General features: G+C 46.7%; 1 long non-coding RNA gene across 1 annotated transcript; it reads right to left on the bottom strand.

Moving 5' to 3' along the window:
- Window positions 1–11,015: 11,015 nt before the first annotated feature.
- LOC128400796 (uncharacterized) lies at window positions 11,016–13,716 on the bottom strand. The gene is made up of 2 exons (XR_008327373.1): window positions 12,003–13,716; window positions 11,016–11,971 (listed from the first exon to the last, which is right to left on the bottom strand). It is a non-coding gene; the product is annotated as an uncharacterized LOC128400796 (long non-coding RNA).
- Window positions 13,717–15,103: the final 1,387 nt, after the last annotated feature.

The raw sequence follows: 15,103 nt of genomic DNA, 5'->3' as shown, positions 1-15,103 counted from the left end.
ATTTCCCAGAACAACCCGTTTTTTAAGGCTATAAATATTGCCATAGTAAACAAAAATGTTTCTTTTAAATGCAAGGGTTTTATTATTTCAGCTGAGGAAAAGCTTTCAAAGCTGAGATATCAGCTGGCTATAGCAGGATGCCTGGGTCCAGCAGAGCCACTCAGGCTCCGCCTGTGCCCATAGCTGTCAGAGGCTCTTACAGGAAGCAGCGCGGAGAAGCGAAAAGAGCGTGGCTTTTCATCCGACCTCTCGCGACCTTTCACGCTCTTTGACCTTTCCCCGTGTCTTCATCCAAAATGTCACAGAGCACCTCACCCTGTCGGATTAAATGTCATTAAAAGGTGCAGCCAGCTCCCCTGAATCTAGCCAGGTGGATGGGGGGGGGCGAGGGGCAGCAAAAGGGAGAAACAATTTGACCACCGTGCACAGGCTGAAGTTGACAAAACTGGACATTAAAGTCGCAGAACTGGGGGATTTTCCCGACTGCAATCTGCCTTAGGAGCAAGTTGCTAGATCTCATGATTCAGAAAAGTATATGAATGTATTCATTTCGGTTTTTAAACTGTCCTACCCACAATAGTTCAGGGAGGAGAAAATTGTTATTACATGAATTAAAAACCAGATAAAATAAGTGAATATTTTGTTCATATGTGTAAACAAAAATTGTAAAAGGGATAGATATTGTGATAAAAGACAAGTAAGGAGACACACACTCTGGTGGTGAATCCACTATTAGATCTCTTGGGGGATTGCAATAGATTGACAAGCTTTCTAATTCTCAGTTGTTTAACAGTAGGAACAACAAAATCATTCCCCTACTAAAATTAGTTGGCTGAAATGAGGACATCTAAGCAGGATTGCACTCTTGTGTGAAAGGACAGGGAGCTCAGTTCCATTTGTGCACTGAAAACAAATCCTTCAGCTCAGAGCATGCTCAGAGGCACCCTTGTTCTGCATCTGTATTGGAATTATTTCACTGTTTTTATATACAAAATGGGTTTTAACTGTTTTCACACTATTTCCTATTTTGTAGTGATTTTGGTATAGGCAGCACACAAATGTCATAAGGCTAAGTGGCCAAAGTGGCGCCTTATGGCATCTCAAAAGTGGGCCTTTTCGGGGGGGGGGGCACTTGCCAGAGCACCCAGAGACGGAGCTGAGGCAGAAACAGCGGCAGGCTTTAAACGCTTCTAGTTAGGAAGGCTTTCCCTGGCTCATCAGGTCCATCGTCCGGCTCTGTTTCATTATTTATTGATATCTTCCTAAATGTTTTATGGATGGGTTCTCTGTTATTAGATGCATTTATTTTTATTTTTAGTGGTATGGTTGAATATAGATTTTTTTAAAAATGATATTGTGTTTTTATGTAAACTGCTTAGGGATTTCTGCCTTCTACCAAGACAGACCATTTATAGCTCATTGCGTCTACACTGCCTGGAAACAGGGGTCTCTCACCCCTGGAGATGCTGTCAGGGACTGAACCCAGGGCCTTCTGCAAATCCCCACTCGGCCAAGAAGCTCCCTGGGGGGCCTTGGGCCAGTCCCTGCCTCTCAGTCCCTACCTTACAGGGTTGTTGTGGGGATTAAATGAGAAGGGAGGAGAATTATGAACACAACCTTGAACCAGCAATAAAACAAAAGATAATTCCACATGGTGTGTATGAGTCGTAGCATCCTTTGCTTAGTGTGGAGCCTGTTGCTGCCTTTCCCACGCCCACTCCCGGGCCTGCTGTATGCCAGAGGCAGGAATGGAAGGGTTGTTGGGCATGTGGGTCCCTGGTGATTTATGGGGAAGGGCCACAGCACAGGCAGAAGGCAACAGGCTCAATCACTCTTGGTCTCTCCAGGGACGGAGAGGTGAAGCCTTGGAGAGCAGCTGCCAGGTAGTGTAGACACTACGGAGTGAGTAGGAGTAGAGCAGGGGTCAGCAAACTTTTTCAGCAGGGCCTGGTCCACCATCCCTCGGACCTTGTAGGGGGCCAGATTATATGGGGGGGGCGAACAAATTCCTATGAACAAATAACCCAGAGGTGCATTTTAAATAAAAGCACACATTCTACTCATGTAAAAACACGCTGATTCCCAGACCGTCCGCAGGCCGGATTGAGAAGGCGATTGGGCCGGATCCAGCCCCCGGCCTTAGTTTGCCTACCCATGGGAGTAGAGTTAGGGTTAGAATTACAGGGGGTTAGGCTTAGTAGGCACAGCTTCCAGACCCTCCAAGTGTTTTCCAGGGACGTCCCTGGAAAACGGACCAGAAGCCGTTCTGGTTTCTGGTTTGATCATGGAACGTCCCGTTTTCCTTAGGACGTCCCTATTTCCATTGGAGAAATGTTGGAGGTCATGACCTTCCTCTGTTTGTATTTAGCCCTTTATTCATGAGGACTAGAACCCCACCTTCCATTTAGGGGACTACCCACACAGTTTAGTGGCAGAGCACCTGTCCTGAATGCAGAAGGCCCCAGCTTCCATCCCTGGCCTGAACCCCTGCAGCAATTGCTGCCAGTCTGTGCAGGCAAGACTGAGCTAGCTGGGATAAGGCAGTGTCCTCCGTTCCCCTCTGCCTCTTCTCAGCCGACGCTTAAGTGGGATTGACTGTGTGTACTGAGGCGGTTTCAAACACAAGCCATCTTCATTGGGAAGACAGAGGATGAAATATTCCCCATCTCGGCCCCAGTAAATTATGGGGGCTCCAGCCAGCGGCAGCAGCACATAAACCATTCCTTTGGCCGGTCTTCTCCCTCGCCTGGCCTGCCAACCTCCCTGGCCATAAATCCCCAAGCAAACGGCTGGTCAGCCTCCGGCTGGGATTCACCTCCGTAGCTGAGAGAGATCCGGCCAAATTTACGGCCTCCTGGAGGAAGCTTCCATTCTCGCAATGGGCCCTGAGGTGGAGAGGGGGGTAAATCGGGGCCCAGGGACCCTTCAGGCCTTGGTGGGGGGCAGAGAAGAGCCTGACATGGCAGCACCTTCAGCGGGAAGCTCCTGAGAAGTAGGAATTTCCCCAGGACTCTCTTCCGATTGCTCATATCCAGGGCAGGAATATGAAAGAGCTTGTGGTGTGCCCCCCCACCCCCATACATGCGGTTCAAAATCAAAACAATACTAAACCATAAAATAAAATCCTATATATTTAAATATATATCTCCATCCAACAGTTTGATTTCACCCTCAAAGGTCCATTGTCTCATATACACACACAAACACGTATAACTGATTTGTTAACAAAGCAAAACAAAAGTACAAACAACAAAAACAAAGAAAAGGAAGATGTTAAAGATGTAAACCATAAATTGCCACAGCCTGGGAGGACAAATGTATGAAGATGCAGAGCAGCTTCAGAGGTATAATAAAAGGAAAGGGTCCCTTTACAAATAATAAAGATCTATACAAATAAAAGCGTTCTCCACTTACTTTTTAAAACAAAATAAAACAGTTTTTTGTGGCACATGATGGAATCTGATTTCCTAGCATTATTTTGATTTATATCAGTAGGACTATCACCCCCCACCCCAATTTAGGTGAGGATAAGTAATAAGAATGGAAGAAATGGGGAGGAGGGTTGAGTGGAGAGAAAGGAAGTCTAACTAAGTTCTGATTTCTCCCATGAGTACTATTTCTGTGCTTTTCTTTTTCAGTTCTCTTTCGTTTGGTTATCATCGTTAGTATCATTATCATTATTATTTATTAAATTTATATACCGCTCTTCATCTGAAGATCTCAGGGTGGTTCACAAGATCACCACCATCTGCCATCACACATGAGACTTCTGCAGTGCTGTCATTCCAAATCAAGTGAGACAACTTTTTTACCTCATATCATCCAATGTTCTTAATATTTTGCACACTTGTTGAATGATCAAAACTAAGTTTAAATATAAAATATTAATTTTTTATCTCCTCCCGTTTTTGAGTTATGAGGGTTTGAAATTTAAACATAAATAATTGGTCTTGCCAGACTACACAAAAACCTTAAAAGCTCAGCCCAGAATCAAGATATGTCAAAACTAAAAACACCAATCTCTTCAGAACTTCATGGGCCTTAATATGATATGTCACATGATGGACTTACTTTAAGTTACAAAAATTAAAAGACTCTTGGGGTGGGGTCTGCCCTCCTCCCCTTTTCCAATTAACCTCTGTCTCCAGGGCTGAGTGGTGGGAGGGAGCGTAGAGGAAGAATTGCCAGGGGGCACTCCTGAAACACTGCCAGGGTCTGCCCCTAGGTCTCAAGTTTGGGCGCTGAAATCTGATGGTCTGGGATGCTTCTGACTTGGCCACCCTAGCCTTCAAGATAGTATATGAAAAAGGCAGATGTTGTTTTGCTTAGAGGCTTAGTCAGAACAGTTGGCTAGGCAGAGTGGCACCCTTGTGGCATCCTCATGTTGTGACTGCAGCCTTACCTGGGCAAATGCACATTCACCCACTGAGTTACTCCTGACAAGCGAGCAGGACGTCAGAGATACGTCACCCTGGACAACAGTCCCTGCCAGCCAAGTTTCTTATGCAACGGTGTTGGAGCAGGAGCAGTCTATCTGAGCAGTGTTAATCTCAGCAGCAGCAGCAGCAGCAACAAAGGCCCACAACCATTATTCGCTTGCTCAGGAACCGGCAGCCTTCCTTGTGTGTATGAAATGGCAGATTGTGGCAGGTTGCGCCAACCTATTTCCCCAGGCTGCAGCTGCTATCAACATGGCTGTTCTGGCAGGGACACATGGAGTTCTGTGAAGGCACCAAGCCGACAAAGGCTGGATTATGGGGGGATGTGGACTTGGGGCATAACCCTCCCCCCTGGTTTAAACCCATTAACAAGCAGAGCGGGGACACACACACAATTGTACTAACCTTCTCTGTTCACCTTGTGATTTGTTAGATTCCTATCTAAGCGCCAATTCCTTCTGTTTGATAGGATCAGAAATGTCAGGGAGAGTGATCTTTGTGCAGCTGAGAATCCGGCAGAGAGAACTGCACAGCTAATCCCAATTGTGGCAGCCGGGGGGGGGGGGGAGTCTCTTCTAGAAAAGGAAGGTGGTAGAAGGGGGGATAAAATAAATAAATACAATTCCTCCAAGTTTCCCCAATCATTGTGTTGGATTTGGGGAGATGTTATTCCTAGTGACAGACAAGGGCAATTATCTGCTATCCGCCAGCAGTTTTAGCCTAATTTCATTACTGCTCTGCAATTCTTCCTTGGTTGCTAGTCTATCAATGTCTCCCAGAAAGGATTAGGCTGCACTTTCTTCATCTTCAAATGAATTTTAGCTGTCACTCCCTTGATGAATTGAACAGCGAGGGCTGCTAACCCAGGCAGGGAAGCGTGTCTCTGTGGCTGCGGGGGGAGGATCCAGGCGAAACCCGATTAAAATATACCAAAGTGTCAGGGGGGTGGAAGAGGAAGAGAAGCCGGGGGGGCTGTCCTTGGCTAGCGAGGCAGCCCAGCTGAAGCTGCAGGGGGTGGGGGCTGGCAAAGGGGGAGGAAGGGGCAGACCTACACATTTCTCTCAGCTTCCGTTGCACCATTATCATTATCATCATCATAATCAACAACCGCATTTATATCCCAGCTTCTTCTCCAAGGAGCTCAAGATGGGATGCACTGTTCTTCCCTTCCTCATTTCATTCCCACATCAACCCTGTGAGGTAGGCTAGGCTAAGAGGCTGTGATTGGCCAGAGGTCACACCAAGTGAGCTTCATAGCAAAGCGCGGATTTGAACTCTGGTCTTCCAGGTCCTAGTCCGACACTTTAACTACTACACCACACTGGCTCAAATTAAACAAACTATTCTTAAAAATTGTTATTATTTTTATTAAACTTATTGGTCACTTTTTAAAAAAGGAAACTCAAAGTGACTTACAATAACAATCGGATAACATTCACATTAAAAACAGAGTAAAACAAAACAGAGGAAAAAATCTAAAGCACATTCATATTTTTAAAAGGTAGGATTAAAACATCCCACCTACTAAAAGAAACGACAGATAATCAGAAGTCAAAGCCTGGAAGAGAAGAAATGTTTTTGCCTGGCACCTAAAGATGTTTAATGAGAGGTGCCAGGTGAGTCTCCCTGGGGAGAGCATTCCGCAAACAGGGAGCCACCACTGGAAAGGCCCCATTCTTGTGTTGCCACTCTCTGGGCCCCACGTGGAGGAGGCACATGGAGAAGTGATCTGATTATGATCACAGAGTCTGGGTTGGTTCACATTTCTGCATCCGTTTTTAAAAAAGTCCTCACAACCATCCATCAGAATTTTCGTATTAGCTTTCATGGCCTTTTGCCTAATCCACACATTTTGCAAGTAATCTCACCTCACATGACATATTTTTATATGTTTTATTCACTATATTTGCTTGGTGTGCAACACTTTCCCATAATATTTGCATTTTTTTGGTTGAAGAATTGTATCAAAAAATTCATAAAGGTTTGGAACAAGAACTGAAGTTCAGTTTGGGGTTAATTTTTAAAATTATTTATTAAACTCAATAACTATACATACCAATAATCTTAATACTTTATTCCACCTTTATATTTTCTTCACAGGGTTTTCTTTACTGGGTATCAAGATGAAGAGATAATTCAGAAGGTCCATAGTCCATATTGAGAGTGAGGAGCACGCATCCTTTGCACAACATTCATTTTGCGCCTTGTTTTGGAATGTGGACATTAAGCAGGTTTGACACTGAAATGCAAGGCAATTTCCCCCACATTCCCAGAGGCAGGTATCCTTGTGGCATAACAAAGCACAAAAAATGACTCTCTCTAAAGCAAGGGTGGCTAGGCTGCCACGGCCTTCCTTGCAGCCTTGTTGGGCTCCAGTTCTCAGCCAGCTGGGTCACTGGTCCGCGATGATGGGAGTTGTAGTCTAACACCTGGAGGGCAACAAACTGCCGAAAGGGCCAGTGAGACAGCAGACAGAGCGCTGGATTTGGTTCTGGGAAACCCAAATTCAAATCCCCCTCTGCCTGGAAGATCACAGGCTTGGCAAGATACGCATGCGTTCTTTCGGACTTACGCTCCTCTGACAATGGTTGTGATGCCATGAAAACAGAAGTGAGTAAGAGCTGTACAATATTTCACCTGCATGGTTTACCATGAACATGGAGATGCGACACCACCTTTGTTTCAAATACTTTTATCCTGCTTTTAGTCTAAAGGCACTCCTTGAGTAGCTTACAAAATGATGGTTCCTGCCTTAAAATTATTTTTGCAAACTGCTTTGAGGCTTTTTATAATCAAATGGTATATAAATATGACGAAATAAATAAATAAATCTAAAAGATATAGCACAAAAGGAAAAGGACCTTGGCAGGAAGAGGAATCAAGCAGCTTTCCTCTGAGCAGTTCGGATAGCATACATGGAGATTATTACATTTTATCTTCACAACAAGCCTGTGAGGTAGGCTAGGCAGTGGGGCCATGATTTACCAAAGGTGAGCTTCAAGGCAGAAAAGGCCATCTAAATCCACAGTCTAGATTGCACAGTCAATCCAGTACTCTACCCCGGTTCTCAGCACCAATCCTATTAAAGACACACACGATTGGTCAGCCACCATTATAGTCTGAGCACTGGCGGAGGAAGAGGAGTGCGGGGGGAGCGCAGCGCCCCCGGCAGCGCGATCCCGGTAGGGTGCCATGGCGGCTGCCCCCCGCCATGCCCCTGCAGGTGGCATGCCCCGCCCCCAGGACGCACGCCAGCCCCTCCCCTGCCTGCTCTCTGCCCCCCCCCCCCAGTGCCAGAGCATGAAGCTCCACCACTGAGTCTGAGTAACAGCATAGGCTTACTTTCACGGCCTCTTCTACACCAAAATTGTGTGTGTGTGTAGTGGTGTCACAGAGTGAGCTGGCAGTAAATCACACTGTTCAAAGTTGGAGTTAACTCTTTATTAGCAAAAGTAGGATCTCCACAGACTTGGTGTTGGGCCTAATGAGCATAGCAGCTTAGCTCCAGGAGGTCTGGCCCCATGAATCACTTGCCAAGACTGAAAGTCCCGCCTCCCCATAGCCACCTAAGTCTCCTCCTCTCTAGGGCTTTCCCCAAGAGACTATGTCCTTGTGCAGCCTATCACCCCTCCTCTGGCTCTGGGAAGGGGGCAAGCTTGTCAGCACATCAATGTGGGTAATATAAACCATAATCTAAGTGTCTTTTGCAAGAGCCAGTCCAGGGGTGTTGAAGAGTCAGAGGGAAGGAGCTGGTCCCTGAGGGATGCAGCCCCCCCCCCCGCCCCAAGCCATTTGGAAGGGTCAATAATTCTCTGGATGGATGCTGCAAGGAGTGCAGGCATCAGCACTCACATTTCAGCAAGGGAAATCCAACCCTAATATCCAGTTTCAAAATCCAGCTGACCTTGTAGAGCAAATACACTTAAGCTCTATTTGATACCTTCACCTGAAACAATGATTTGTCTTGCTTTCGTAGTATTCTGATTGCCCTTTGAAAGCTGCTCCAGCAAAACTTCCTTTCTTTTCCCAAACTCCTTTTCTCAATGCAGCCTCATACCTGGCTCCTAATGAGTGCTGTGCTGCTTCAGGGAACGAAACAGCAAATCGTTTTTTAAAGAATTATTTAAAGAAATATCCTCATATTCATAATTCATATTTTATTTCAAGACATCTGCTGCTGATTACATTACATTTAACTAAAATTAGATGAAGCTCAGAATGTAATTAAACCCCTGCCAAAATCCGTGGCCCACCAATACCAGCCGAGCTCAGCGGGGGACGTTAGGGGCCTAATATGTAATTAGGAGCTATTTTCTAGCTGTTTTTAAAGTCTGAAAATTAGCTGCCTTTATTAATCACGCAGACAAATATAAAGCCAAGCCAACGCTTGCTGAAATTTCTAAAAAGGATTTTTTTTAAATTATACACCACATTGCACAGAGACTCATTTTGAATGTTGATTTGTTGTGCTCTGACATTTTGACAACTAGTTCTCAATTTGTCTGTCGCAGTTAGGCAACAACAAAGCCCGACAGTAATACTTAACTTTCAAAACCTTCACTGTGCCATGAGGTGGGGGGGGGATTTCACACCTTAAATCCTTCAATGAGTGTCGTAGCCGTTCACAGTTCTCACTCCCCTCGAGTGGAAAGGATGTGGAAACAGAGCCTAGTGGTAATGAGGATTTGAAAAAGGTTTATAGATGGATTCATGGAGGACCACTGGCGTCCAGCAGCTGTGCTAGCAAAGTGGAACTGTTGTGTGCAAAGGCAGTAGACTAGAAGAATTGTAGAATTGGAAGGGCACCCAAAGGGTCTTCTAGTCCACCCCGAAATGTAGGAATCATGGCTGTATGGCCTTCCAACCACAAACGAAGGAGAGTCCGTCACCTTCCAAAGAGTCCATTCTACTGCCAGGCAGCTCTTACTGTCAGAAAATCCTTCCTAATATTTAGTCGGAATCTCCTTTCTTGTATACCTGAGAGTGGTAGATGTGGAGACAGTCAACGTGGACTAGCTGCCCAGGACATCCTGAGGGCAGCTGAATGATGGTGGGTGGATTTTAGCCAGATCCTGCAAAGCAGCTCTTGCATTCTTGGCTCTATCTATTTCTCTGGCACAGAAACGTCAGTTCTTGTCGCCATGTGAAATTAGTACGGCACAATCTCCAACAGAGAAGCCAAGTTAAGTCTGTTGGGCAAAAGGAACCAAGAGTCTTGTGGCACCTAACAGACTAACCATGACCAAAATCGGTGAAAGCTGGCGGGCATATGAATAAGTCCTTGGCAAAGCGGAGGCTGGGCAGCAATCTGCCCAGGAACCTGTCGTTGCTTATCCTGCATCAGGCAGGCAGGCGAAGTTTGGCAAGACGATTCCGCCTAACTCAGTGAAACGGTCCCGGCTTCCACTCCGAAGCGCTCAAGCAGAGGCTCCTACTTGTAAGTAAGAGAGGGTTCTTCCCTCGGGCCCAAGGCTCAGGAGTCCTGGTCCGGGGTTCAGAAGCAGGGCAAGAAGTCCAGAACAGAAAGGAAGCAAGGAAGCTGTCCCAACAACTTTTTACGTCCCACCTGCCAGGTTTTTAAAGACAAGGCCTGGCATGCTCACTTTGGTGGCCCTCCCTGCCTCCTGTGGGAGTTCCATAGTTTAACTAGGTGCTGCTTGGAGGACTCTCTTTTCTCTGTCCTGAATCTTCCAATGTTCAGCTTCACTGGATGTCCACAAGTTCAAGCATTTTGAGAGAATTACTTTACTCTAGCCATAAACTTCTGTCATGTATAAGTATTGGAATTTTTTGTGGAAATTTAATCAAAAATAATAAACCTTCTGTTATGTCTCCTGTTCCTTGCCTTTTCTCTAAACTAAAAAGTCCCAAATGTCACTTCCTCATAGGGGAGTCGCTCCACCTCCTTAATCATTTTGGATGCCCCTTTCTGATCCTCCCTGAGGTGAGGTGAGCAAGACCTGCGCCCAGTAGTCCCAATGCTACCCTTCTGGGATGGTGGTGCCGGGGTGTGTGTGTGACCAGAGCCACTGAAGAGGAGTTCAGGAAAACGCTCCTTGCTTGCTCAGGGTGATGAAGGGCAAGAGGAATTGTGACCTTCCATTTTCAAGGGACGGCACCCGGGAGGGCTGCGAGACCCCATGTCTGCTTTTCCTCAGCCTTGCCACTCACTTGCGGTCATGTCCAGCACTGCCCTCTCAGGTGCCCCTCCGTCCTGGGCACAGCTCTGTCTCTCCTGCCATCCTGTGAACTGCCCTCACCTCAATCCACCCATGAAGGACCCAGAGCAGGGACAGGGGGCAGAGCTGCCAAGCCAAAGCAGGGCAAGATTGGACACGGGGCCATCCTCACAGGTGTGTGCATAACATTAGACCCTATCACAGCGTGAGTTTGTTGGGGAGAGAAGTGGCCAGCCTCCTGTCCTCACAGGGACACCCAGGCGCCTCCATGCAAAGCCCGCAAGCGGAACCTGAGCGCCAGAGCTCTCTTCCCTCCTGACGTCTCCAGCAACTGGCACAAGTTTAGTTTGCTAGCTCTGAAAACCAGAAAGAACATCCTGAATAAATGCTGTGGTAGTTATTTTGTTGGAAGACAGAGGCTGCATCCACAGAGCCATTTATTCTGTTTTCCTTTTAATTTCCAAATTGGATTTGAGGTTTCACACAACATTAAAGTCACTTTCAGAAATATAGTAACACAAGTTTAGCACTCATTTCCATGTTATTATTTGTAAACAATTTGGGGAGTGAAGCAAACAACACAGAAACAAGCCTTAAACCTGAGGAACAATTGGAGGCAGAGGGGATTCATTTGGAGTGGGGGGACTCAGTACGGTGACTTGATTCCCCCTCAACTATATTAGAATTTCAAAGTTTTCAAACCCTTTCTCTCTCTCCCTCCCTCCCCCTCCAAGGGGGATGTGTGTGTGGGATAGGGAGCGCATGGCCCAACACCCCCCCAGTGCCCCCCCAATCTGGCCGCTGCATTTCATCTCTGCGCTCTGACATTTTCTATCACTGACCCTTTTTCTCTCCTCTCTTATCTCAAATAATGTCACTGCCTCTTTAGAATCTATTCATCAGAGCAGAAAGAAGCTACTGCAGACATTGATTATATATATATATATATATATATCCCCCCATCTGTGCCTTGGGCAGCAGAGGGTGGGTGGGGGAAGCAAGCGCCCTCAGTCGACACTGCTGCCTTCTTATCTCAAATCCCCCATCTCTCCTTGCACCTACCATTTCCATAGGAAAGCCGGAGAAGGGTTTTTAATTTATTCTTAACTTCCTATCAAGGTTAGGCAGGAAAACAGCATGGCTGGTGCAGGTGGCAAAGGACACCAGAATCAGCTCCTCTCCCAGTTTGGTGTGCAATGAGATATTTCACGGTCTTCTTGTCAGCCATCAAACAAAGATGAACTTGGGACCTTCTGCATTATTTTTTATATTCTATTATATAATATTATATATAATATAATATTATATTTACACACACACAAAATTAAATTTTCTGTTTTACAATTTAAAGTACTCATTTTCACATCCTTACGATATGAATGACTTCCCTTCTCTTTCTTTGGTTCGTTTTGCATAACATAAATCCCTGCAAATCACTCAATATTCCATTATTACATCCATGAAAAGTTATTTACACCGCTGAATTTATCTTAATGCTGCCAGTGTTAGAAATAAGGATACATTCTCAAGCAGTTTAAAGGGCTTGATTTCCCCTTCAGATCATTTAATGTTCCCTGCCTCCAAACCAATCTGTGGTGGTCTCTTTTTTAAAAAAAGAAGTGGTGGCAGCCATTGAAGCCTTTGGTGTCTTTCTCTAATACCTGTCCTTTCCTGCAAGCGTGCTGCCTTGGCCCTGCTGAACCAAGGAATCAGGATGTGAAGCATGGCGGTGGGGAACACTGGAGAACGTTCTGGCGGTGGGCTCACGTTCTCCTGAAGCATGGCTCCCACGGACCCCAGCGAGAAATGTCACCTTCCACTCTACCCCCAACTGGAGTCCCCATGCCAGAAATCTATCCCTTGCCCTGGTTTATGGCCATGCACTATTCTTGCTCTCTGGCTTTGGCTGGCGTTGGCCAAAGGAGCATGAAAAGACCCTGCCAATGGCCCATCCAGCCCACCGGGTGCAGGGCCAGACAGCAAGAGCCCCTCCCCTCCAGCCGCTTCCAGAAGCTGGAATTCTTACATTTCTATATCACCTTTTCCCTCAAAGAAGCTCAAGGTGCTGCACATGGTTCTCCAACTCCCCGTGTTATGCTCAAAACAACTCTGCAAGGTTGAGAGGCCATCACAGGCCCCAAATTAATAATAATAATAATAATAATAATAATAATAATAATAATAATAAATATTATTATAACTTATGTACCGACCTATACCCACAGATCTTAGGGTGGTTCACAGGATGAAGTCGGAATATAAAACCATAAAGTACACAATCAAAATAAAAACAACCACGCAATAACACCACCCCAACACATTTTAAAAGGGCATAGGATGTCACCCAATGCGCTTCATGGCCCAGTGGGGATGTGAACCCTGGTCTCCCAGGTCCTAGTCCAATACTCTATTACGCCAACAGAAAGCCCTTCTTTTCTCTGTCCTGGATCTCCCAACCTTCTGATTCATGGGATGTCCAAGAGTTCCGGTGAGAGGGAGAAGAACAGGGGGCTGCTCTTCCCACCCCCATCACACTCTGCTCCAAAGGGCTCCGCAGGATCCAGCCCCAAAGCCAGACACGCTCTTTGCCTTCCAAAAGATCTTGAACCTTTGTTGGTGCCTCTCAGCCAGGCACCCTCCTCCTCCTCCGGTCGTTAAGAGGCAACGAGGAAGATCATTTGTCTTCTCTCCGTGATGCTCATAATGTGAAAAATGAAGCTTAAGAAAAATTAGCCAAATTACCAGTCTAATCCTTCAGTGGAAATCGGTGGCTCCATTAATGCACATCTATAAAATCACGGCCTGGAAGCCAAGAAAGGCTCAGGAACGGGAGTTGTGGGGAAGGGTGATGCCCCTCCTGCCTTCCTTGCCTCTGTGCCAGCACAATCCAGAGGGGGAGTTTTTTGCACCAAGGGCGGGCGGGGGAAGAGGGGCAGCCCAGAGAACGACAGCGCCAAGCTGAGGGGGCATCCTGCGATTCCACACCAGCACAGAATTCTCTGCATGCACGTAGTTGAACTGTGGAACTCCCTTCCACAAGAGGCAGTGACAGGCACCCACTTGGGTGGCTTTAAAAGTGGATCTGACCAGTTCACAGAAGAGGAATCATAGAATCATAGAGTTGGAAGAGACCACAAGGGCCATCGAGTCCAACCTCCTAATAGGAGGCTGCTATTGGTCCAACCCCCTAATAGGAGGCTGCTATTGGTGGCTCCTAGCCAAGATGGAGGCCATGCTCAACAACTCTCAGTGCCTTGAAGAAACTACAGCTCCCAGAATGCTTTTGGGGGAAACCATGGCTTCTTAAAGGGGCACCATGGAACTTTCAATGTGCTACTGGAACAAGGACTCTTCTTCGTGCCTTCTTTGTGTGTGCTGGGGGGTGCTCGTAGGGGGCAGATCCACACCACACATCCAACACACATTTAAATCACCTGACTTCACCCAAAGAGCTGTAGTTTCACCCTGCAGTGCTACAGTTCCCAAGACTCTCTGCAAATCACAATTCCCAGGATTCTTTAGGGGCAAGACATGTGTTGTAAATATGCATTGTAAGTGCCTTAAATCTGTAGTGTGGATATGTTGTTTCGAAAGCAGAATCGTAGTGCTTTTAGAGTGTGGTGCAGAGGAAGCCCCAAACATCTGCTCCCTTGGGGTCTCAACAGGAGAGGTCCTCTTTCCTTCAAAACTTTTTAGGTGAGCCCTTCTGCATGCCAAGCAGCTGGCTCCATCCCTGAGCTACAGACCTTCCCTCTCCCCTGCAAAGCAGGAAGCCCCCACCTGGGCCACCAGGAGTGCATGAAACAGAGCTAATTGGGCAAGAGGTAAAAGAAAGTGCGCCATAATTGCAAGAAGAGAAGTGGCAGCGAAAGGTCATTTATCTGCCATGTTTGGGCTGAGCATTAGTAGGAAAAGCTCCTCCCAGGCCTGTTTGCGGCTTCTCTGCAAAGGGGCAGATGAAATCCACACAGCTGACAATGGATGTAGGCAAAATCTACACCCACAGAGGATGGGTCCAGATGCTCTGTTCTCCAAGGGGGCTGCCCCTTTTGGGAAGGTCACGAAAGAAAAGTGATGGGCGACAGATGCAACAGGGGTCTGTCTCTTTGGCTTCTTATTCTGCAAAATGTTGCGTGCTTTAACGGACAGCGGCAGCTTCCACTGCTGCCTGGACCAACGAGGGACAGCACATCACTGTCTGAACGAGGCTGCTGGAGTGTAAGAACATCCAAAAAGCCTGCTGGATCAGGTCCATGAGGGCCCGCCTAGTGCACAAACCTGTTCTTTCAGTGGCCCATGGGATGCCTCAATGGGAAACCCCTGAGCAAGACACGAGTGCAAGAGCAGCCTCCCCTCCTGCGCTCTCTAGAAGCCCTTTTAATAAACAAGTTCACATCTCCTTCACCTTTCCTTCTCTCCTCACTCTGTCAAAACTGATACTGTAAGCTCCATGGGGCAGGGGCCTGCCTACATTCCTTAACCGGA

Source organism: Podarcis raffonei, chromosome 13 (genome assembly GCF_027172205.1).
Source record: "Podarcis raffonei isolate rPodRaf1 chromosome 13, rPodRaf1.pri, whole genome shotgun sequence".
In the NCBI taxonomy this organism is placed as follows: Eukaryota; Metazoa; Chordata; class Lepidosauria; order Squamata; family Lacertidae; genus Podarcis; species Podarcis raffonei.
This window is presented reverse-complemented; position numbering and strand designations above follow the sequence as displayed.